The 24,769-nt window shown below is 39.4% G+C and overlaps 2 long non-coding RNA genes across 2 annotated transcripts; both read left to right on the top strand.

The window, feature by feature from the left end:
* Positions 1 to 1,641: 1,641 nt before the first annotated feature.
* Positions 1,642 to 3,273, top strand: LOC127956540 (uncharacterized). The gene is made up of 3 exons (XR_008153584.1): positions 1,642 to 2,465; positions 2,875 to 3,016; positions 3,125 to 3,273. It is a non-coding gene; the product is annotated as an uncharacterized LOC127956540 (long non-coding RNA).
* A 2,012-nt stretch (positions 3,274 to 5,285) lies between these two features.
* Positions 5,286 to 8,301, top strand: LOC127956531 (uncharacterized). Its single transcript, XR_008153582.1, has 6 exons — positions 5,286 to 5,676; positions 5,778 to 5,843; positions 6,129 to 6,197; positions 6,368 to 6,465; positions 7,544 to 7,670; positions 7,834 to 8,301. It is a non-coding gene; the product is annotated as an uncharacterized LOC127956531 (long non-coding RNA).
* The last annotated feature ends 16,468 nt before the right edge of the window (positions 8,302 to 24,769 follow it).

The following is a 24,769-nucleotide window of genomic DNA, read 5'->3' as shown; positions in this document are numbered from 1 at the left end:
CACTGAGTGAAAAATAAATGTTTTCTTTATATCTAGTGGCTAGGCTTGGGCGGTATCCAAATTTTTTGATACCGTCAAACCTCCTCCCTATTTTACCTCGGTATACGGTATTACCGTGAATAATTAAAAAATGATGACGTAAGGCTGAGACAGCATCACCAAACTGTTGGCTTGTGCCTAAACCATTCATAAACTGAATAACAAACACTAATACTGAAACAATAACAAAATTACATGCACAACAATATTAACAACTTTTATTAGCAACAAATAGCAATAGTCAAACAGAATTAAATTAACATAAACCTACAGAACAGTTTTTGCGCGCACAAATCAATAAAATCCCTAGTGGTGTGCACGGAAAGTCGAACTTTCGAATATTCGTTCTGCTCTAATTATTCGATAAATAAAAATGATATTCGAATTTCGACATATTTTTGCTTGCCATAAAAAAAAAAAAAAAGAAAGAAAAAAGTCCACAATAAAACCTAATTCGGTCACTTTCTGTGATTCTTCACGGCATATTTGAAGATGTATGCAAGCAAAAATAATATGCCATGGAGAATCACAGAAAGTGACCGCATTCCAGAACATTGTTGCGGCATCTCTCAAGCAAAAAAAAATAAACACAGCTAAATTGGAGAATGCAGTGAAAACTCCTCTTCTCGCGTCTGCCCTAAACCCTCGGCACAAACATCTCCGGTTTCTCGATGAAAACATGAGAGAAGTAAGAAAAAAAAAAAATTTTTTTGAACATTATCAGAACATTTTCCTTGATTCGAGTCGCTGCCACCAACGATGAAGAGGATGCAATGCCCACTCGTCGGAAAAGACTAAGCCAGTTCTTCAGCAATGATTACAGAGAGTCCAGCCGAGACGAGTGGCAACAGTTCTTGCTGGAGCCATGTATTCCACCAGATGAGGATCCCATTCAGTGGTGAAACGAAAACACGAACCGCTTAACAAAACGTATTCGCTTAGCACACCGTTATTTGTGAGTCTTGCAAAACGTCTGTGCCGTCAGAGCGCGTTTTCTCCGCGGCCAGCCTTATTGTTAACAGACTAAGGAGCCGACTTTCCCCCGATCATGGGATTTCCCCGTGTTTTCTTAACAAGAACATGTAAAACAATAGGAAAAAAAACAAAAAATATTTGCTGACAGTTTCAAAGTTAAGTGTAAGCTACATTATCTACAATACCCTAACGTTCTTTACGTTTTCCTTTGTTCATTTTTTTTTTTTTTGCTTTGAATCTGTACTTTTTTTTGTTTGCACGCATTGTTAAAGGTTTTCAGCTACAAAACACGATCAAGCTTATTGTGTGTACGCTTGTTCAAAAATGACAGAAACAATAAATGTTGCTGAAAAATAACGTCTTTCTCAGTAAACTTAATTTACATAAACGAATATTCGTTTTTTGTGAGCTCAAAATTATTCGAATGTGATACTTGCGGAAAACGCCCCTAAAAATCACACTGCACGAACAACTTTTAATAACAAAGAGCTTATAAAAAAGAGCAAATAGACCCACAACAGTGAACCAGAGTTGAATTAAAATAAACAATCATCCATATATATATATATATGTCACAAGGTGACGATCTTTAGGGGCGGAACCAAAATTCGGGAAGTTTGGTTCCGCCCGGAAGTGTTTCCGCCCGGAAAAACAGAACACCGGAACTTCCGGTAGCGCCGTAAGAGGGAAAATCAGGGAATTCGATGCACCTGTGCCTAGTTAGGGACAGCGGTTGGTGATTGGAGGATACGCTGGACAAGGCAGTACTTAAGGCCAAGTTATTTCACAGTCTGGGAGCTCTTTCTGGTGTGTGTGAAGCACTGTGTCGTGCCCGTCTTGGTGCGCTGCTGGTGGCTGTCTAACTCTCTCTCTCCCTCAGGCTGGAATTGTATGATTGTGAAGACATCGCGAACCTTAAAGGTTGAGAAGTGAACGGATTATACGGCGAATTGAGACGACGTGAAAAAGGGGATTGGAAGCGGCATTGATGTGAGTACTAAGAGCAAGCCGAAAGTGCCCTGTATATTGACCTGGCGTTGTGTAGATCTCCCCAGGAGGAGGAGGGCGGCCCTACCCCTAATATAGCGTGGTGGGAGAGCCGAAGGAATACTTATTGAAGTAGTCACAACGACGACATCACTAGCTAGGCCGCATATTCCATCGCCAGATCCGAACCAAGCGAAGTGAAGGAAGACGGGTGTCCTTTTCGTACACTGAGTGTGGTGGGTGAGTCTTCGTGCTGTGAAAACCTATAATTTTGACGTGGTGCTGTATATTGCTGTGGGTTGCTGTGTATTGCCGTGTGTCCTGTCAGATAAACCCCCGCCTTCACGCACTCCGTCGCGGGAGGACAAGGAGACTGCTGGTTCTAGCCTAGTTCAGTACAGTATATGTTGTGAGCGTGCTTCAGATCTCCGGAGATAGCACGGTACGCTGTGTTCAGCCCAGAGGTGGGAGCTATTCAAAGCAAACTAACTGTGCTTTGTGTCCAATCTGATACCTGTGGAGAGAAAAGGAAAGAGAGAGTGAGTAACGCAAGGAGAAACAGAGGAAACCTGTACTTACAGTACGCTGTGTTCAGCCCAGAGGTGAGAGTCATTCAAAGCAAACTAACTGTGCTATTGTGCCCAAGTTGATACCTGTGGAGAGAAAAGGAGAGAGAGTGAGAACACAAGGAGAAACAGAGGAAACCTGTACTTACAGTACGTTGTGTCCAGCCCAGAGGTGAAAGCCATCCAAAGCAGAGTAACTGTGTTTTGTGTCCAAGTTGATACCTGTAGAGAGGAGGAGAGAGAGTGGATAACGCGAGGAGAAATAGAGCGAAACCTGTACTTACAGTACGCTGTGTCCAGCCCAGAGGTGAGAGCCATTCAAAGCAGAGTAACTGTGTTTTGTGTCCAAGTTGATACCTGTGGAGAGAAAAGGAGAGAGAGTGGGTAACACGAGGAGAGACCGAGGAAACCTGTACTTACGCCGCTGCCTGTGGAGAAAGAGAAAGCGAGTGAGCACCCAAGGAACGAACTGTGTGAACCAGTACTTACTGTGAGCTGCAATCAGCGAAGAGGTGAGAGCAAAACCAAGCCGAATTAACTGTGCCTTTGCGCCCCAGCCGTTGCCTGTGGAGGAAGAGAAAGAGAGTGAGCACCCCGAGAACGAACTGTGTGAACCAGTACTTACCGTGAGTTGTATTCAGCGAAGAGGAGGAAGAAGGAGGGCGCTACGGATACCTAAGACTCTGGCCGGGCCCCGAGTCCCACGCCCCGGATCCCCGTGGCCCCCTTGCTCCCTGACCTCTTCCCGGCCATAGCCCATCTGGAGGGCCGAGTCAGAGTTTAGTTTTAATTACCCTTTCCCTATTCCCCAAGCTATTTTTAAATATTTAAATAAAGATTGTTTTATCACTTACTTGTTCTCTTGTTGTTTGGCCATTGGGTTGGCTTTGGGGACCTCCTCGAGGTGGAAGTTGAGAAGGGGTGTGGCTTAGTCAAAGCATAGCCGCCCCTGGGTGTGACATATATATATAAAATCAAAATTGAAAAAGCAATAGGTCTAAACAAAAACAACTTCTTTCCAAAGACAAAAGACGCACAGGTACTTTCGTGCCACTCGCGACATCTGGGGAAAACACCAGGAAGCATTTTTCCATGAATGAAGTGGGTCCTCGTCTCCTTGAGTAACTGGCTCCAAACAGTAGGCTGTTATTTCAGCTCCGACTCGGTCCTCTACGTTGCCGATACCGAAAGGACCTGCCATTGCATCGGCTTTTTTTTTTTTTTGCAGCATATTCCCAGAGTCATTTTTTTCGTGAGGGCACAATTTGCAAATAGCCTCGTCCGAGACCAGGTCACTCGGTGCGGAACTCGCCATCTTTCCCCCTCTCTCTGTTTTTCCTCGTCTTGTCACGCGATGACAACCCAGCAAACACAGAACGTTGTGAGGACGTCGCCAGTTAGTCGTCATTTGGTCAGCGCGACATTACTTTATGGCAACGTTGTGAGGACGTCGTGGTAAAGTTCCATTTTTTTGAATCTTGGCTAACTTCCCAGAAACGTCCCAGATAGCAAACATATCCGGGCCTCATCTGGGCCAACTATGGCACATCTGGCTCAGTTCTGGCAGAGGTTATATGGGCCATCTCTGGCCCACACACATCAAGCCGGTTTTAGTTTGAGTTGTGGAATGCTGTTTATGGGCCAGATCTGGCCCGTGTGTGACAAACCGGCTCTAATTTGAGTCGTGGCTTGCTGTGTGTGGGCCAGATCTGGCCCATGTGTGACAAACCGGTTTTAGGTTGAGTTCTGGCTTGTTGTATGTGGGCCAGATATGGCCTATACCAGGTGACCAGATGTGCCATTTTCTGAAGACACGTCCTGGCAGATCACCTTACTTTACCAGTCAGTGGTTCTACAACTATTTTGAGTACTGGACTCCCATAATATTTCAGGACACGTAATATAAATACATACACACATTTATTTGACCTACACGGACCTGTTATGAAGCTGCAATGTTATTCGATTTTTTTACATTTTTGTACCATGTTCTCTGGTGTGACACCATGTCCTTTTGAACTTTTTTTGAACCACTACAAATGTTTTATGCTTTGTTGTGCATTAATATGACACCCCTAAATTATATATATTTTTTTATTAAAAAGGGCATGTTAAGCTACATAATCCTAGAAAATTTTGCAAATGTGTCTTGCTTGCCACTAATGACAGGTTAGCTTGGAATAGCAAGGTCATTAATTGACAGAAAAGGCTGAAAGGTCCTTTGGTGTGATAAAAAAAAAAAAAGTCCTCCATTGTGACACCACAGGACAAAGTTTCTTTAAAAATCATTTTAAAGAATTAAATGATATTTGTTTAACTCCTTTTTTATACTTTTAAATGCAATAATTACATTCATTAAATTAAGCTCTAATCATCAAAAAAAATAAAAATTATGAATCTTTAGAATATATAAAAATTTCACAAAATGAACTTTTTTCATGATATTCACATTTCTTCAAGATGCACCTTACACACACACACACACACACACACACACACACACACACACACACACACATATATATATATATATATATATATATATATGTATGTGCCTGGCATTTTGCACTGGGCTATAGAACTACAAAATGAATTTTAAATTAGAAATATCATGATTGAATGACATTTTGAATTATGTAGTGATCTAATTCTATCCACCAAGCAATTGTATGTGAATGTGTGAGATTTATGGTCATGGTTATAGGGAAATAACAAGAAGAACAAAGTGCCGTAAACGGTAAAACTGTTTGCACTACAAACCAGTACGTTCATAATTAAGACAATACATTAAAAATAACATGGTAAGATACAGCAGTTTGCAACAGTAAACAGCAAAACAAGCTGTTTGTACAGCTAATATAGCTGGAATGACACCGAGAGCCAGACACATTAAATCTACAAATGGCCGCGCCCCCTCTTACAGAAAAAAAATAAGGGGCATATGTTTATTCATATGTTTATTTATTTAACGTAAGCGTGTGACTTTTAATTCGTGACGTGCTTTCATGGGCGTGCGCGCGGACCGGATGGAGTTGCCATGGAAACGGAGCGCAACACTGCAAATGTCACGAGGAAACACCCCGTTTCTCGCTGATTTCACTGTTTTCAGGTGAGTTAAGTCCATAAAATCACACAAATATTACTTATAACTGTTGTTGACACTTCTCTTACTTGTATTTGACTCGCTTCTGTTGTTTATTTACTTTATAGGAATGGTTTAATGTCTTCGAAAAAGTCCGTTAGCATTTCTACCGTTTTCAGACGACGTATCGTCAGGTATGATAACTCTGTTGTTCTCTTATTTATGAAAGTTTGGGCTTTTAATCAAATCTTCATCTTTAGATGATAGCTTTTGACTGTTTTGTTGGTAATCTTTCAATGGATGATTGGAAATTGCTTAATTTATTTAACCTTAACATTTACACTTTACTGTTTATCGATGACGTCACGTTATCAAGGAGCGCGAAAATTGGCAGAAAACTAAAGTAGTTTTGATCTTTTATGGTAAACATAAAACTGTTCTGCGATTTCAAGAATAATAAAATAATCCTTCTACAACAGAAGGGAGTGTCCAAGATTTCAATATTTCTGAAGGGAGCTGCTGACAGAGATGTAGGAAGCGCTGAAAAGGTTAAGTAACCTAATATGCATTTTTTTCACAACATATATCGCAATGAATTTGTTATTTTATTTATTTATTTTTTGCATTTCACCTGCTCTAGCTTGTTTCCATCTAATAAACCTGGAACTGCAGACTAAATATCGTTGGCTCTGTGTCAAATTGCTTGTTTTGTTCCTAGATTCTTCAGTGCTGATGGCCTGCTGCATCCAGCAGAGTCGCAGTGAACCTACTGTAAGACAACATCTCCAAGATGCTATTGACCACAAGACCAGTACAGTAAGTCAAACCTCAAATATACAGTACACTAGTGTTCAAAAGCTTGAAGTTGATACAATGTGTAATAATTATCTTCTGCTCACCTCTGTAGTAATTATTTGATTAAAATATGTAAAAAGAGTAATATTGTGAAATATTATTACAATTTAAAATAGCTGTTTTCTATGTGAATATATAAACTAATTTATTCCTGTGATGTGCAGCTGTATTTTCAGCATCATTCCTCCAGTCTTCAGTGTCACATGGATCCCTCAGAAATGCTGATTTGCTGCTCAAGAAACTAATTATCAGCGTTGAAACAGTTGTGCTGCTTCATTTTTTTTGTGGAAACCCTTAATTTTCAGGATTCACATATGAATACAAAGTTCAAAAGACCTGCATTTATTTGAAACCGATGATTTTGAACAATTTGATGCGTGTAACACTAACATTCAAATGTTTGGAGTCTATGTAACAACGAATTTCAGCACGTCTGTATTTTTACATTGATCATAATCAGAAATGTTTCTTGAGCAGTAAATCATCATATTAGAATGATTTCTGAAGATGTGACACTGAAGACTGGAGGAATGATGCTGAAAATTCAGCTTTGATCAAAGGAATAAATGACATTTTAACATAATATTCACATAGAAAAGAGTTGTTTTGAATTGTAATAGTCACAGTGTTACTATTTTACTGTAATTCGATTCAATAAATGGAGCCGTGGTGAGCATAAGAGATTTTTTATAAAGGCATAAAATATCTTACAGACCCCAAACTCTTGAATGGTTGTGTAAATTACAGTTATGATGTTCCTCCCATTTAAATTTTATTAAAATGTATTAAATGTTACTCTGGCATATGCAGTCCATTCTATAGAGACTGTGTCTGTTCCCCAAAAACAGACAACAAATAATATGTTTATTAAGGGATCTAGAAAAATTATTTCAGTTTAAACCTACTAGATTAAAAATAGTACTCAATGTACTCCATGGATGAAATAGTAAAAAGTGCACATTGCCTGAAATGATATGAACAGCAGCTATGCTAATCTTTCTCCCTTTGCCTTCCTGTTTCTGCAAATGTCCATCCCAAGGTTATTAGAAACTGCACAGCACAGGACTTGCAGGACTTGTGAGGACTTCAGATGATACCAGTACTCAAAAGACCTTAGATGATGGCAACTATAGATGGACATACAAACTACCGCCACTGCAAAAAAGGTAATGTTAATTTGAAAGAGCTGTGTCACAGTATCAAGGGCTCCCTTATCAGTTCTGCTTTCAGTACTGGAGAGTAAAAGATACATATTTTTTGTTTGACGTTTTTTGTTTGATGTTTTATTAGTACATATACGTTATCTTGCACATTTTATCTCCCCAACAGATTCTAATTTGAAAGAAGTTTATAATGCATGTTCGCTACTCCCAATTCAGAAGACTGAATCAGCCTGTGTATCTGAATGTTTCTCATACTCACTCCTCTCTGCCGCGTCTGAATTTGGGATTTTCCTTAGCTGTCAGTTAAAAACGTCAAAATTAAAAGAAATAAACATTTGAAATATATCAGTCTGTGTGTAATGAATAAATATAATATACAAGTTTCACTTTTTGAATGGAATTAGTGAAATAAATCAACTTTTTGATGTTATTCTAATTATATGACCAGCACCTGTATATCATTGCTCTTTTGTTGATTTTGATTGCTTCCATTGTCCTCATTTGTAAGTTGCTTTGGATAAAAGTGTCTGCTAAATGTAAATGTAATGTTAATGTGTATTTAACTATATTTATAAATATTTATCTGTATTTTTTATTTTGTAACAATGTAAATGTATTTGTTTTATATCTATACATGCAGTTGTATTCATGTATGTATATTTATTTATCTAATTTTAATATTTTAATAAAGCAGTTTAGACTACATGAGTGTTTTCTTTATTCTGGATGAATTACATATTCTTTTGTGTCTAGAAAGGGTAAATATGGGCCATATGTAACCCAGAAGTCAGCCACAACTGGGACGGATCTGGGCCACATCTCAGAAATGGCGTGGTTGACATCTGGGCCAGGTGTCGCCCATGCCATTTGTGAGATGCGGCATGGATCTGGTACAGTTGCGGCTGACTTCTGTCAGACAAAACTGGGCCAGATCTGGCCCAGATGTCACCCTCACCATTTCTGAGATGTGGCCCAGATCTGGTTCAGTTGTGGCTGACATATGTCAGCCAGACTCAGGTTGAGTCATCGCCGTCTTTCCGCGCGGTATGTGGGCCAGAAGAATATGGGAGATGTGGGCCAGAACTGGGCCACATGTCATTTGCTATCTGGGGTGTGGGTGTTACCCACGTCAGGGCTGAGGAGCCTGAATGGGTGAGGTGAATTAACCACTTCTGCCGGTTCTGTAGAATGATAAATGAAACGCTGTGAGACAGGAGTACTGGCTGTAAGCTCTGGCAAAGTTTAATTAACTCTCTCATTTTTCTTAGTTCTCAATGTATTCACAACATTCACAGATTTAATTTTTCAGAACAATTACTTGTTTCTTTGTAACACATTCCATTAAAGAAAATAACTTTTCAATAAAGACTTTTTCCTAAATTACTTCTGTCTATATTGAGTTGTTCTGCAACACATTATAATCAATCACAATACATTAACCTGCTACTGTTTTCACATGTTTTCACATACTCATGAACACTAATTCCATTTTCACACTGTCACATAAATGAATCTGACATTTAGCTTCACAGTAACCTCATGTTTTACATGCAAGACGCCATTTTGCCTCTAGTTCACAAATACATGCACTGCCATTTTGGCTCGAGATAACTCCAGTAGCAAATGTACATTTAACTTGCTTAAACTTTATAATCCAATTACAATCAACATATAAAACACTTTAGGAACATTCCTAAACTCTTCCCAAATGAGTATTTTCTCTCATTTCGCTTTAAATTCAGATATTTGTCACTTGTGTGTGTGATCTGATATTTGACTCATTACTACTGCATGCATATGAACAAAACTAACAGTCTTTCTCAAAACAGTCTTAACGAAAATCGACATATACATGTTTGAAACACAGTTTTTAACACCTGTTTCGACCAGTTTAAGAATCGTTTTTGCTCACCTGTAGAATGATAAATGAAACGCTGTGAGACAGGAGTACTGGCTGTAAGCTCTGGCAAAGTTTAATTAACTCTGAAGCATCCGGTGCAGTACCTTAGTTAAACAGCGCTAAACGCCCTCTACAGGAAACAATAATAACAGCAACATTTTCTTTACCCCCAACAAAGAATGTAACGATGACTTTACCCCTCAATAAACAAATGTTGAAGGCATAATTTATGAACAGTACAAAATTTTAAAGGGGGGTGTTTTTTTCCTCTTTAATTTTAACATATATATTTTTCAACCTACTACACTCTCCCCTGTTTTTTTTTTTTAGATGACTCCTGACATCTGAATAACCTCTGAAAATGTGTTATTTGCTTTCATTCTCTTCTTTGAATCACTACTTCAGTACACCTTATGACAACAATGGCAACAAGGGTTGGTGGCCATATACTGAAAGTAATGTGTCCCATTTTGAGATATATATGGTTGTGTGAGTTGTAGTGAGTGTACCTCTGATCTCCAGGGTTGGTAAGATGGAACACCCAGAGTGTCATATGTGAACATTTCTCTTGGTTTTCCCACTCTTTGTGTCCTTCTCACATTTCCTTCCTCCAACACTGTAGTTCCCCTTTCCATTTCATTTTCTGCAACTCTGATTGTTTCTCCTTCATTCCTTCGCCTCTCCCCATCTGGCATCACAGACCTTTGATTTTTTCCAGGAACAGATGGCGACTCAAGAATTTGTTCCAACTCCTGACCCTGGTTCCTTGGTGAATCAACTCTTTCGTCAGGATAAAATTCTGTTGCCGTTGGACGGAGGTAAGAATGGTTTTGGGTTGTTTGAGTTTCAAGTTCACTATCTGTTGGTGGAACTGTCACAAATCTATAGCAAGGTATGTTCGTACGAAGGTTATACCGGTAAGTATGTTCCTCCTCATCTGAGGCATCTGAGTCTGACTCATTCTCCAGCTGATTTCTCACTTGTTTCCTGTGTTTTTCTTTCCTTGTCTCCTTAGCTCCAGCAATGGGATCTTCCAAAGGTAAATCATTGACAGCGAGCAAGAGGTTGCGATGAAGCACTCGAAGGGTCTTGGAACCTGTCTCGGATTGTATCTTGTATACTGGGCTATCACCGATACGCTCTAGGACACGATGTACATCCTTTTCCCAGTATGCACGTAACTTTCCCGGGCCACCTCTTTCCGAAAGGTTTCTTACCAACACCCGGTCTCCTGGTTGAAGAATGACACCTCTTACCGCTCGGTCATAGTATTTCTTGCCCTTTGCTGAAGACTTTTGACTGTTCTCTTTCGCGATCTGATATGCTTGCCTCATTCTGTCTTCCCATTTCCGTGCAAAAGTTTGTTGATTAGAACCCTCTGTCTTGTTTTCCAGGTTAAACAGCAAGTCGACAGGCAATCGGGGTGATCGGCCGTACAAAAGGAAGAATGGAGAGTAGCCGGTTGCTTCATGCCTGGTACAATTATAAGCATGCACAATGTGAGGCAAGTAGTCCTTCCATTCCTTTTTTTTTTCCTCCTCCAGAGTCCTGAGCATTTGCAGAATTGTCCGATTTAACCTCTCCACAGGGTTACACTGAGGATGATATGGTGTGGTTCTGGAATGGGCTATTCCTGACAACTGTTGTAACCTCTGAAACAGATGATTCTCAAACTCTCTACCCTGGTCGTGGTGGAGTTTTTCGGGATACCCAAAGCGAGGAATGAAGTCCTGGAAAATCTTTTCTGCTGCTGTCTTACCGGACTTGTTTCTTGTAGGATACGCCTGCGCGAAGCGGGTGAAGTGGTCTACCAGCAGAAGAATATACTCACAACCACCCTTGCTTGGCTCAAGATGCAAGTAGTCCACACTCACCAGCTCAAATGGGGAACTAGATGTAATGGATCCCATGGGTGCTCGTTGGTGGACATGTGGATGCTTTTGTTTTATGCAAGCACACTTAGTTGTTACATACTCCTCAATCTCCTTCCTCATTGAGGGCCAATAGAAGCGTTCACGAGCAAGATGGAGCACTTTCTCCACTCCTACATGTCCCATTTCATTGTGCAACTGTCTAAGTACTGTGGTTTTAAACCGCGGAGGGAGAACTAATTGTCTGGTCTGTCCTGTCTTACGGTACAAGATCCCGTCCTCTAGCTCCAATTTGGTCCATTCAAAGAGAAGTCGCCTTGTTTCTTTTTTCATATTATTCTTGTCTTTTTCGTTTGGTGTCCAGCCCTGTTCTTTCAACATGATTATCTCACATATCGCTGGATCATCTCGTTGTGCAGCTTTGATGTTTTCAGGGGTGACTGTGGAGATGCTGCCCTCAGTGCATATTACATCTTCCCCTGGGATATTGAGCTCTAGGGCGGCAACCCACGGAACATCACTGTCGGCCACAGCTTTACTACCCTGCCAAACAGCGGACACAGTTTCAGGTGATAAGGTTTCTGTGTGTTCACCCATGACTTCAATCAGTTTCAGGGGCTGTCTGGACAGTGTATCGGCATCGACATTGGCTTTACCAGGTCGGTATCGGATGTCAAAGTGAAAGTCCGCTAACTCACCCACCCAGCGCTGCCCTACTGCATTCAACCTTGCTGTGCTGAGGATATAGGTCAGCGGATTGTTATCGGTGTAAACTGTGAATGTTGGAGCATAGTAGAGATAGTCTCTAAACTTATCACAGATGGCCCATTTGAGTGCCAAAAATTCCAGTTTACCCGAGTGTAGGTGGTAGTTCTTTTCAGCTGGGGTTAATGTGCGGGACCCATACCCAATGACGCGGAGTTTATTGCCCTGTTGCTGATAAAGCACAGCCCCTAACCCTTCATTCGAAGCATCGGTGTGTAATACAAAGGGCAGGTCACAATCTGGGTAAGCTAGCACAGGCGGGCTTGTCAACATATCGACAAATTTGGAAACAGCATCCTGATGTTCTGCAGTCCAAACGATTGGGGTTCTCGAGTTAAGCTGCCCTTTTTCATTCTTTCTTCTTGCACCACGACGATTGGGAACTTGGGGGTTTTGCGTACTCTCTCTTGTTCCAGGTGGCGTGAGGAGAAGCTCAAAGAGTGGCTTGGCCAATCTCGAGAAGTCTTGGATGTAAGACCTGTAATAACTCAGGAATCCCAGCAGCGTCCGCACTTCTCCCACTGTGCGGGGTTCCTTATTTTTCAGGGCCTTGACAGCCTCCAAGTCTGCTGGGTCTATCTGGATTCCATCTCCGGACACCAAGCGACCAATGTATCGCACTTGACTTCTAAATAGCTCACATTTTTTTGGTCGAAGCTTAATTCCATGCTCTCTCATCTTACTAAAAACATTTCGAAGATGGTCAACATGGTCGCTGAAGGATTTTGAGTAACATAGTACATCATCTAAATAGGGTGCGCAGCACTCATCTCTAATACCCTCCAACACTCCTTCCATGCATCGCTGAAATGCAGCTGGGGCGTTTGTTAACCCAAAGGGAATACGCACCCACTCGTATAGTCCCCAAGGAGTGTTAAAGGCAGTGACATGTCTAGAGTCCTCACTCACAAATCCCTGATGGTATGCGCTTCCCTGATCCAGAATGGAAAACCATGAATTTCCCCCAAGGCTGTCAAACAGATCTTGAATCCTGGGGAGGGGATGACGATCAGGGATGGTCTTGCGGTTAAGAGCTCGAAAATCGACACACAAGCGCAAGCTACTGTCTTTTTTCCGAACACATACCACTGGTGACGAATATGATGAGGATGACTTTTTGATCCAACCTCTGTTCAACAGATTTTGCACATAGTCTTTGACCTCCTTATAAAGGGGTTTTGGGATGGAATTATAACACCTCTGGACTGGTGTATCATCTGATTTTCAACTGCAGATTGGGAATACACCCTATGTCTCCCTCATCCTGAGCAAACACATCTGACTCCTCAAACAACATTTTCCTCACAATATCTTGTTCCTGTTTATTGAGGTGTTCAAGATCAACAGGTGGGTGCCATTTTTCTCCAACTCTCCTCTCATGATGTTCCCTTTTACAGACATTGTCCGCTGACGTGAGCTGGGATGAACACAAAAGCGCACCATTGATCTGTTGATCTGGATGTGAAATGCTGGAGGAAGAGCAAACTGGTCTAATTTCGCTGATGGGTTCGATATTACCTAAGACAAGTCTCTGAGGTAGGTAAATGTTATGGTTTGTTGAATTTTGAACTGGAATTTTCACTGTCTTTGAGGCACCAGGAGGCACATTTACAACAGCAGGAAATAACTCCAACCCTTCGGGGATGAAACTTTCTGACGCTGGTTCGAACATCATGGTCCCACCCTTGTGACCTGTTCTTACTCTGCATTTTACCTCTATGACCTGACCACAGGGGATAGTGGCTCCTGACTTCCCAGTCTTTACTATACAGCTGGCAGTACATTCTTGGAGGAGGTTAGAGTTCACTGTGGACACCAAGGTTTCAGTGGCACCTTTTTGCATCTGCAAAGCTTCAGACAGCAGATCAATTAGGCTCATGTTATTTGCACAGTCATAATTCTCCCTTATGATCTCCTCAATTACATTGAACCCAAGCAGCGGACAGTCCATGCATTTTCGACTCACCAAAAGGGGCACTTGGATGGCGATTTTGTTTTGTTTGCCACTTGTGATCTCTAATAAAACCTCAACCCACCCATCAAAGGGTACAGCTGTCCCATTTGCTGCAGTGACGTGTAGCTGGCTATCTGCTAATAGAGATTCTAGTGGTTGGATTTCGATGTTTGGGAGGTTCTTCTTTAGCCACATCTGTCCAGCCATACTGATCTGAGCTCCACTGTCCAAAAGCATTTGAGTCGGGACACCATTTAAATGGCAATTTATCATGCAGCGACTGCCAATCAGCTGTGCGACACGTTTCCCTCCAATTTCCTTTGCTCTGTTGGATGTGTTCTGTGTTACAGGTTGCTCACCTCTGGGTGCATGGAAAGAAGGTTGGGACACGAGATCTTCTCCGGTCACTGGTGGTCCCTCCCCAGTGACCTCCTCTCTTTTAACGCCCGACTTTTCATGAGACAGCCCACAGCTCGGTGTCCTGCTTGACCACAGAAGAAACAGTGAGTACATACTTCAACATTTTGGGATATACACTGTTGGCATTTACCCTTTGCCTCTGATTTTACTTGTTGTTGTGCACTTGCAGCGACGGTTTGGGTTTGCTGTTGAACACTAGGGCCCATTGACATGACAACTTTCTCTAGATTCTTCGTCAACGCAGATACTTGTACAGAAAGTTCATGAATGGCATCACGATTGGCTCTAACTTCGGCATGATTCAGTGAAGAACATTGCCCCTTCCCATCCTCCTGCTGTGTCACACTTGCAATTGTGACTTTGGATTTGTAGATGTGACCTATTCGTTTTTGTCTTTCAGTTTCCTCACTAACAGACTGTGTAATCAGTTCTAGGATCTGATCATCTGAGATTTCCTGTGTACCTATTGCTGCTTTAATGTCCCTCCGGACAAATGTGTATTTTTCATTCAGACCCTGATACAGTGAGTGTAGAAAAACACCTTGGACCAGTTTACGGTCATACTGAAACTCAGATTCTGTTTGTTCTGAAGCAAACAACACCCTCTGCTTAAGCCCCATTAACCTATACATAAACTGTTGAGGGGATTCTTTGTCCTGTTGTTTTGCATTGCTCAGCTCCTGAAATAATTCAGTACTACTTTTGTCCCTGAGGTGAGCTCTAAGGAACCTTTTCAACTCAGCTACAGTAAGGCTGTCTTTTGTAATAAGCATCTCTTTGAAGGTACCAGGTTTGATAACCTTTAACACTGTTCGAATAACTTCTGACTCTGAGAAATTTTCTGCTATACCTTCATCAATTTGCTTACAAATGCTGTTGAAACTCAAGTCTGAATTTGAATCAGAAATTTGCCCACCGTAAATTTTGAACTCTCTACGTGGCAAATATGATGCAACATCAGAGAATTTGATCAGACCAGTCATTTGTTCAGACACTCTAGGCAGTGGAACAGTTTGTTCAGCTCTTGAATGTGATGTCAGACCTGTAGTTTGTGCTACCTGCACCCTTGCAGCCGCTGATGTCGATGCAGGTTGCGATACCAGTCCCACAGTCTCTTCAATTTCTGCGACATCCAAAGCAGAATCTTGTTCTGTAGCAGTCAACTCACGAACGAGGTCATGAAGGGTCAGCAAACGGGCCATTCCTTGGTCCTCTAGACTCTGCAGTTGTTCTCCTCGCATGAAATCAACGATGACGTCGTAGAGTTCCACTTCTGTTGCATCCCCGTCTGGGACCCCCTTTTCTCCCTCCTCCGCGCAACACAGGGCTACCTTGTAGAGTGCTTTGCAGTTCGAAGAGCTGACCAGCAGGTGGAGCTGCTTCTCGATCTCCCACCGTAGTTCTCGAAGAGTAGCCATGACTGGACTGCGGGTGTCTGCCGTTCAACTCGCTGGTCTGGGATGAAAGATGTTTAACCACTGTGGTTCTTTGATGATCAGCACTCGACCACCAGGTGGCGCTGATCCCGGACGAGCCCCCAAATTGTTACCCACGTCAGGGCTGAGGAGCCTGAATGGGTGAGGTGAATTAACCACTTCTGCCGGTTCTGTAGAATGATAAATGAAACGCTGTGAGACAGGAGTACTGGCTGTAAGCTCTGGCAAAGTTTAATTAACTCTCTCATTTTTCTTAGTTCTCAATGTATTCACAACATTCACAGATTTAATTTTTCAGAACAATTACTTGTTTCTTTGTAACACATTCCATTAAAGAAAATAACTTTTCAATAAAGACTTTTTCCTAAATTACTTCTGTCTATATTGAGTTGTTCTGCAACACATTATAATCAATCACAATACATTAACCTGCTACTGTTTTCACATGTTTTCACATACTCATGAACACTAATTCCATTTTCACACTGTCACATAAATGAATCTGACATTTAGCTTCACAGTAACCTCATGTTTTACATGCAAGACGCCATTTTGCCTCTAGTTCACAAATACATGCACTGCCATTTTGGCTCGAGATAACTCCAGTAGCAAATGTACATTTAACTTGCTTAAACTTTATAATCCAATTACAATCAACATATAAAACACTTTAGGAACATTCCTAAACTCTTCCCAAATGAGTATTTTCTCTCATTTCGCTTTAAATTCAGATATTTGTCACTTGTGTGTGTGATCTGATATTTGACTCATTACTACTGCATGCATATGAACAAAACTAACAGTCTTTCTCAAAACAGTCTTAACGAAAATCGACATATACATGTTTGAAACACAGTTTTTAACACCTGTTTCGACCAGTTTAAGAATCGTTTTTGCTCACCTGTAGAATGATAAATGAAACGCTGTGAGACAGGAGTACTGGCTGTAAGCTCTGGCAAAGTTTAATTAACTCTGAAGCATCCGGTGCAGTACCTTAGTTAAACAGCGCTAAACGCCCTCTACAGGAAACAATAATAACAGCAACATTTTCTTTACCCCCAACAAAGAATGTAACGATGACTTTACCCCTCAATAAACAAATGTTGAAGGCATAATTTATGAACAGTACAAAATTTTAAAGGGGGGTGTTTTTTTCCTCTTTAATTTTAACATATATATTTTTCAACCTACTACATGGGCACGTACTCAAAAGACGCCGCTAGTTAGTCCCATTGGGGACGTTGTAGCGACGTGGTCAACTGGTCTTCAGATAACTTTTAATATTATTGCACTAGATGTATTATTATTATTAAGATACCATTTGAACAGCATATTCTTTGGGAAATATACAAATAAATTAATCAAGCATGTTAAAATAATTATATATATATATATATATATATATATATATATATATATATATATATATATATATATATATATATATATATATGCCATCAGTTTAAGAACAATAAAATAAACAATTTACTTAGCAAATGGTGATAATGTTTGTTAATGAAAGAGAGTACGGGACAAATTAACATTTAAACCTTAAACTAGCAGCGCACGTCACTTTCTGAGTGAAGTGCGCGACGTGCGCGTGCCCGTCATTTTGTAACGGTCAACTTCCAGCGGACGGACACGGAGGAAAGGTAAGTCCTATAAATCTACTTTTATTCATAGATTTTAACTGATATAACGTTAAATGCCATCAAAGAGGAGTAGTGTTTTGTATTTTTGTAGGTTTTCTCTTTCAATTTAATAAAGAAATGCTCTGTTTGGTTAATTAGCTCAAAAGCAGTCTCAGAGGTGGTCTAAGGTAACTTAACGGTAACTGTTACAATCGAATATAACCTTACCTGTTTTAAATTATTTGTAATTTATCACTATAAACTATACAGTATTAACTTTCTAATAATTAAATTTTTAACCGTAGTAACGTTAATTAGTTTGTTTGAATAACTTACCTGCTGCTCGAGCTTGATGATGCTCATGCTATCCATGCTGTGAACTTGAATATAAACCGATATAACGTTTAATATAAAGTTTAACGTTAATTAGACCGAGGCTGTCGAAATCATGTTTAGTGTAAATTAACGTTATGTGGGATTCATAATTTCCCCTTTTCTCCCTCAAGTGGCAGGCTTGTAAATTCTGTCATCTGTTCATTATTGGTGTTAATGGTGTTTTTCACATGCATGCTTTTTAATGCTAGTTTAATTCTCAAATTGATCTGATACTTTCGTTTCACAAAAAGTAAACAAATTGTTCACTTTCTTAGGGCCTGACAACCACCAGTTGAGTCCATGATTCAGTGAGTTCCTTATAAGGAAATATATTTGTTACCACCTAGTAATTTAAATGTATTATTTATTGCTGTAAAATGAACACATATATTTATCATCAGGGGAAGAGACAGTCTGGGCAGCAGCAATAAGACAACTATTACAAGTAGAGATGGGTTTCAAGAACTGGTACTAATTTGGTTCCTGACTTGTTCGGTACTGAAAACATTTACATAAGTTACAGGATCAATAGTGCTGCTATCAGTATTCTTGTAACATTGATTCATTACCCTTAGACACAAACACATATCCTCCAAATCATCTCTGCGTGGATGGCAGCAAGGATCCAGGATCAAGAGATCATTCTTCATGGAGACTGTTCCACAGGAAGCAGTTTCTCCTGGGTGAAAAACTAAACCTGGTTGTTTCAGCATCACTCAGGCAAGACTAAATACTTTTAAATTGATTTCAGTTGGTTATGTGTTTCAGGTCATCCTGACCATTCTGCTGTCCTGGATGTAAGGCCGTGCTGGAACTACATTTCTCGTTGTTGAAAGATTTGTGCAGCGGTATCCAGACATATAACGCCCCATCACACGGGGCGTCAACGCCTCTCGTTTACTTTTAAATGAAGTGACGTCAAGGATGGTGAAATTAATTCTAGAAATTAATTCTAAATAGAAGTTGAAGACTTCTCAAGCGCCAATGCAGCCGTCCTCCAGTCAGAACATCCTATGCAAATACCCTAGCGCAGACGCAAGCCAATCGAGTGCATGCAATACCAGAAAACTAATGTGATTGGCTGTCACTATGAGAAGAGACAGTAATTCTGATCCGATATCAGTGTCGTTTTTTGCAAAAAAAATGTTTAAATCAATGTAGAATTTTCTATACTTCTGTGTAGGGATGTCAATTTTCAATCATTTCCATGATCGATCGTCGTTTAAATTAACAATCAAATAATCGATTAATCGTTAACCATAATGCTGCAAAGTCTATTGCAGTAACACCCAGTCACTGGTATGACAGGATGTGCAAAAGTGTGTGTGTGTGTGTCTATATATATATTTATATTTATATATATTTATATTTATATATATATATATATATATATATATATATATATATATATATATATATATATATATATATAACTGTAAAATATATATTTTACAGTAAAGACCAAAAGTTTGGACACACCTTCTCATTCAAAGAGTTTTCTTTATTTTCATGACTATGATAATTGTAGAGTCACACTGAAGGCATCAAGGGCTATTTGGCCAAGAAGGAGAGTGATGGGGTGCTGCTCCAGATGACCTGGCCTCCACAGTCACCGGACCTGAACACAGTCGAGATGGTTTAGGGGTGAGTTGGACCGCAGACAGAAGGCAAAAGGGCCAACAAGAGCTAAGCATCTCTCGGGGAACTCCTTCAAGACTGTTGGAAGACCATTTCAGGTGAATACCTCTTGAAGCTCATCAAGAGAACGCCAAGAGTGTGCAAAGCAGTAATCAAAGCAAAAGGTGGATACTTTGAAGAACCAAGAATATGACATATTTTCAGTTGTTTCACACTATTTTGTTATGTATATAATTCCATATATAATTCCACAAGTGTTAATTCATAGTTTTGATGCCTTCAGTGTGAATCTACAATTTTCATAGTCATGAAAATAAAGAAAACTCTTTAAATGAGAAGGTGTGTCCAAACCTTTGGTCTCAAACTGATATATATATATATTAGACAGTTTCATCGGATGCACGCGCCTGGACCTAAGTTAACTTCCGGTCTGTGTTGTATCGGTCTGGCTGCTTGCCATCTACAAACGCAGTTAAAGGCAAGGTGATGAGTAGACTGAAGTTGGGCTCAGGTGGCTGTGCTGCGGGATGTGTTTCCCATACATTTATTTTATTTTTGGAGACTCGCCACAATTTTAAAACTGATCGATTTTCAAAAAGGCTTTGTTGAATAAACATGAGTAACGTTACGTACTGCACGTTTAAAAATTCCTAACATTTATATGTTTAAATATCAAAACGAGGCACAGGTGTTTTTATATCGCTGTATTTCTGAAGAAAGACGTGCATGTTATATGCCTGATAAAGCAGCGTGTGAGCGTAGCTCTGCTTTGTTTACAGCTGTTACTGAGGAAACCTCTATTTCTCGCACTTTATGTCTATGCTTTAAAACATCTCCTGCTGGCAAAGGATGAATTAGCATTTTCATTAAGTCCGCCTGATCCACGCAGCAAACATATTTTGTTTATCAAAAAATATCTACTCTAGAGGGACTTGGCTGTTGTTATTGATTCTATTTGGAAGTCTACCGGTTAGGTTAGGTCCACAAAAGCGCGCATGCGCAGTAACGTTTGTTTATGTTGTTGCCGTTGAAACCGTCTATATATATGTGTGTGTGTGTGTATAATGTATGTGTGTGTAAAATACATTTCTTTTAAATTTATAGCACAGTAATGAAGGCAGCAACATGTGGTAGATGGGACAGAACAAGAATCTTTCATTGTGCTAATGTATTATAATACGAAAGGGTATGGCTCCTATACAGCGTGCAGCACGTAAACACAACCAGTGCAGAATGATGCACTTGAAGCAACACAGAGTCACAGCATGTAGCATTACTCATAGAAATGTTCAAAACACCAAAGGAAGAGATATTGTTGTGTATTATATGTGTGCAATATTTTGAGCCTTTTCTTTTAACAGTTTTAAATATCAGTTATTGTGCGCTCTTGAAGAGTTTCATTGTTTTGACTGTAGTAACTAGGGCTGGGATGATACGCTAATCTGCCAATTCAATACTATCCCGATACTTGTGTGCCGATTCAATATATATTTATAATTATATATATATATATATAATTTAGCATTGTGATTATAGTTATATAACTATTGCAATTTGTGACTTATCCAAATTGTCTGTAAAATGATGTTTGTTTCTGTAGATTTGAGGGAAAGATTAAAAACAAGGATGTCTGGGAATGACTGAAGGGAACTGACAGCAGTGAGGGAAGGAAGTTATCACCAGAATGTAAGTTCTTTGAGAATGTGTGCTTTGTTTATTACAAGTTGAGTTTTCATTTAAATGTGGCAATGTACACAACTGGTCAAAAGTTTTAAATATATTTTAAAAGTTTAATTTATTTCTATAATGCACAGCTATATTTTCAGCATTAATTACTCCAGTCTTCAGTGTCACATGATCTTCAGAAATCATTCTAATATGATGATTTACTGCTCAATACATTTTTCTGATTATTATCAGTGTTGGAAACAGTTGTGCTGCCCAAACATTTTGTCTACACTACAGTTATATTTATTTATTATTTATTTTATTTATTTATTTTATTTGGGGGGGTGGGGGGGGGGTTGGCTAATAGCAAGGATGCATAAAATTGAAAACCAGTGGTAGAGAAGACTTTTGTAATTTTACAAAAGATTACCTTTTTTTCAATGTTTTGAACTTTGTGTTTTATAAAATAATAATGAAGAAAAAATTAAACTTTCCAGAAATGCTAAGTTTTCTTCCCCATCATTTCTAATATGGGGTGGGTTTCCGTAAAACCAACTTTGTTCAAAAAGTTCCTTCATTACCAATAGAGTTCAGTGGAACTAACAACCGTAGTAAGCTAACTGCAGATGTGATTTACATCATGTATTTCATGAGCAGATGTACACTTTGATCTTAGCGCCAATAATGTGATTAGGTGCATGTAAATGCACTGATTTGTGATAATCAGCAATGTTTCCCGATCAGCAAATCAGTATATGAAAAAGATCATGTGACACTGCAGACTGGAGTAAAGTTACTGAAAAATTCAGCTTTGCCTCATAATTATTTCAATAAATATGTTTAAGTATATTCAAAAAAGAGTATGAAAACTGTTATTTCTTTTTCTTTCTGTTTTCTTTTTTTTACAATTACTTTAAAAAATTTTTTTTATCAAATTAATCTAGCCTTGGTGAGCAGAAGAGACTTCTCTTGAAAACCATAAAGATTCCAGATTTTTGACTGGTTGTGAACATACATGAGCAACATTAACAAGATGATCCTCCCTTTCAGCTCAGAGAAGGATGTTGACAGCAGGTCCAGGATGAAGAAGAGGAGGAAGAACACATTTAACAATTTTCTCATAAGCTTGCCATGTGTTATAATAAAAACAATAAACATGGCTACAATAATATGCTAAATGTTATTAAAAGATTCCAGTTTGCAAGAAGTCTGAGTGTCTGACTCTACACTAGAGGAACTATTTTCTGAAGAAGATCAGGTGCTGAGAAGGAGCCTTGTTCTACAGCAAAACACTGCATCAAGCCTCCTGTCCTTCCCTCAGAAGAGCCTGTCTTCTGCTGCTGGGGTAAGAAACACCCTCTTCCTCTTCTCTATCAGCTGTCCAGCACCTAACTCTGCCTCCTCAGCACTGTCTGAAAGAGTCATCTCCACAGTCAGTAATCTCAGATCACAGATTCTTCTGAGAAAGTCGATATGCTCATTTTCTTAAAAAACTTTGTTTTTTCGGGTGGGACAAATAATACAGGAGAGATGCTAGAAATCTCTATATTGTTCATTTTTCATATCTTTACGCTTTATGAATGTTTTTCTTCTGAGAAGCTCAAAAATTATGGTTCTTTGGTAATTGTTATATTGTTTAGGTTTATCCTCTGATAGTGAGCACAGAGCCCTGATCATGACATGCAAGAAAAAGAAAGAAATCATGTCCATGATTTACTAATTCGTTCCCTCTATGTACTAAACGTGCACGATTACTTTTACATTTCATTGATTTGCTAAATCGTATGCACAATTTACTAATTCGTTCTCTTGATGTATAAATAGTGTACACGTTTTAGCAAATCGAGGGAATGAAATAGAAAATCGTGCGCATGAATTAGCCTAAATTTTTTCCTGCATGTCGTGTAATTAAAGCACATCACCACCAGGAACCTCTTATAGGACGCTCACAGTTTTACTTTGTGCAGTATCTCTGTGCAGTATCTGCTGAATTGTTTCATATCTATTTATCATGTATTTTTTGTTGCACTAAATTATGTTGTATCAATAAGTTTACTGATAATTATTTTTAATTTTCACTAATAACGTCATTAACCATCTCCCCATCTTTAAGACAAAAATTTTCTATTGTTTATATTGTGTAATCTATGAATTGATGTGTTTAGTTTTCTGTGCTCATAACTTAGTAACATTTTGCATGTTTAAAGAACAGGTGCAATGTTCAAAATGTTTTGGCTTCGTATTTGTACAAAGTAGTGCTGAATAAATATTGATTTGTGAATGAATGCAGTGTGTTTTTGTCTATTTTATATTAGAATGTAATGTTTTTGTATTAATTTGCATTGCATGTATGTAATTAATGTATTAACTATGAATCCCCTATAATTAGATTACAATTAGATTTCATAAGGTTTATTTTTAGCACCAGAGATGGATTGAGTTTATTAGTTCTTTATGTATTTCAAGGTAATGGTGAGGTGAAAATATGAATTACCAATATGATCCTGTAATGTCACGTCCTCATAACGTGCCAGTTTGGTCGTCAGGACATACTCATCACGTTCCAGAGACGTTCCACTATAACGTCACCACGACGGATATGGGAATCACAAAGTTACGTCGCTGGAACGTTATTTGGGATGTCGCTGCAACGAATATGGTCTGATCCAGTTACGTCGTCACAACGTAACTGTGTTAGCTGGGAACCACGCATACGCATTTTAGGCATTAAATAAATTATATTTAATCCTTGTTTTCCTTAAAGTGCTTTTTTTTATTGACGGTATGACGGTATTGAAACTGATACCGTTGCTATTTTTAGATCCCGCGGTATACCATATTACCGTATTACCGCCCAAGCCTACTAGTGGCAGTGATCATGACGTTAGTTCAGAGAAGTACCGGTAACCTTTGTCATAGTGTCGTAGAACTGGTAAATTTTGTCTTTGTCATCTAGAAATAAAAGGCATCATGCTAGCTATATGGACGTTTCTAAGTGTTTATCTCGTCCTCCGGTGAAAATGTTGTTGCAAACGTAGCTGTGTTTGACAGGAGCTTGTGTGGGTGCTGTCCCATGTAAACTGCGTTAGAAAGCTTGTGCTGTAGGGAAGTGAGTGCGTTTGGGTCGCTGTTGGTCACTATCTCACTATCTATCTGTCTGTCTATCTATCTATATACTGTATCTAGTCTATCTATCTATATATATGTATTTATCTATAATCTGCGTTCTGCGCTATCTGAATACTCTCGTCTCTCTAGTCACTCTCAATGCTCTCAAGGCAGCTTTGGTAAATTCTCTCCCAACGTGACGTGATGCAATGCATTGTGGGGGAAAGGAGACCGCTGTAAGATAGTACCTATTTTTTCGTATTATATTCCGTTTTGTGATACCCAACAACATAAAATCGATGGATAACAGTTTAAATGTTTATTACCAACAAGCAA

This window comes from Carassius gibelio, chromosome A3 (genome assembly GCF_023724105.1).
Source record: "Carassius gibelio isolate Cgi1373 ecotype wild population from Czech Republic chromosome A3, carGib1.2-hapl.c, whole genome shotgun sequence".
In the NCBI taxonomy this organism is placed as follows: domain Eukaryota; kingdom Metazoa; phylum Chordata; class Actinopteri; order Cypriniformes; family Cyprinidae; genus Carassius; species Carassius gibelio.
The sequence above is the reverse complement of the archived record's forward strand: the minus strand, read 5'-3'. Positions and strand labels throughout refer to the sequence as shown.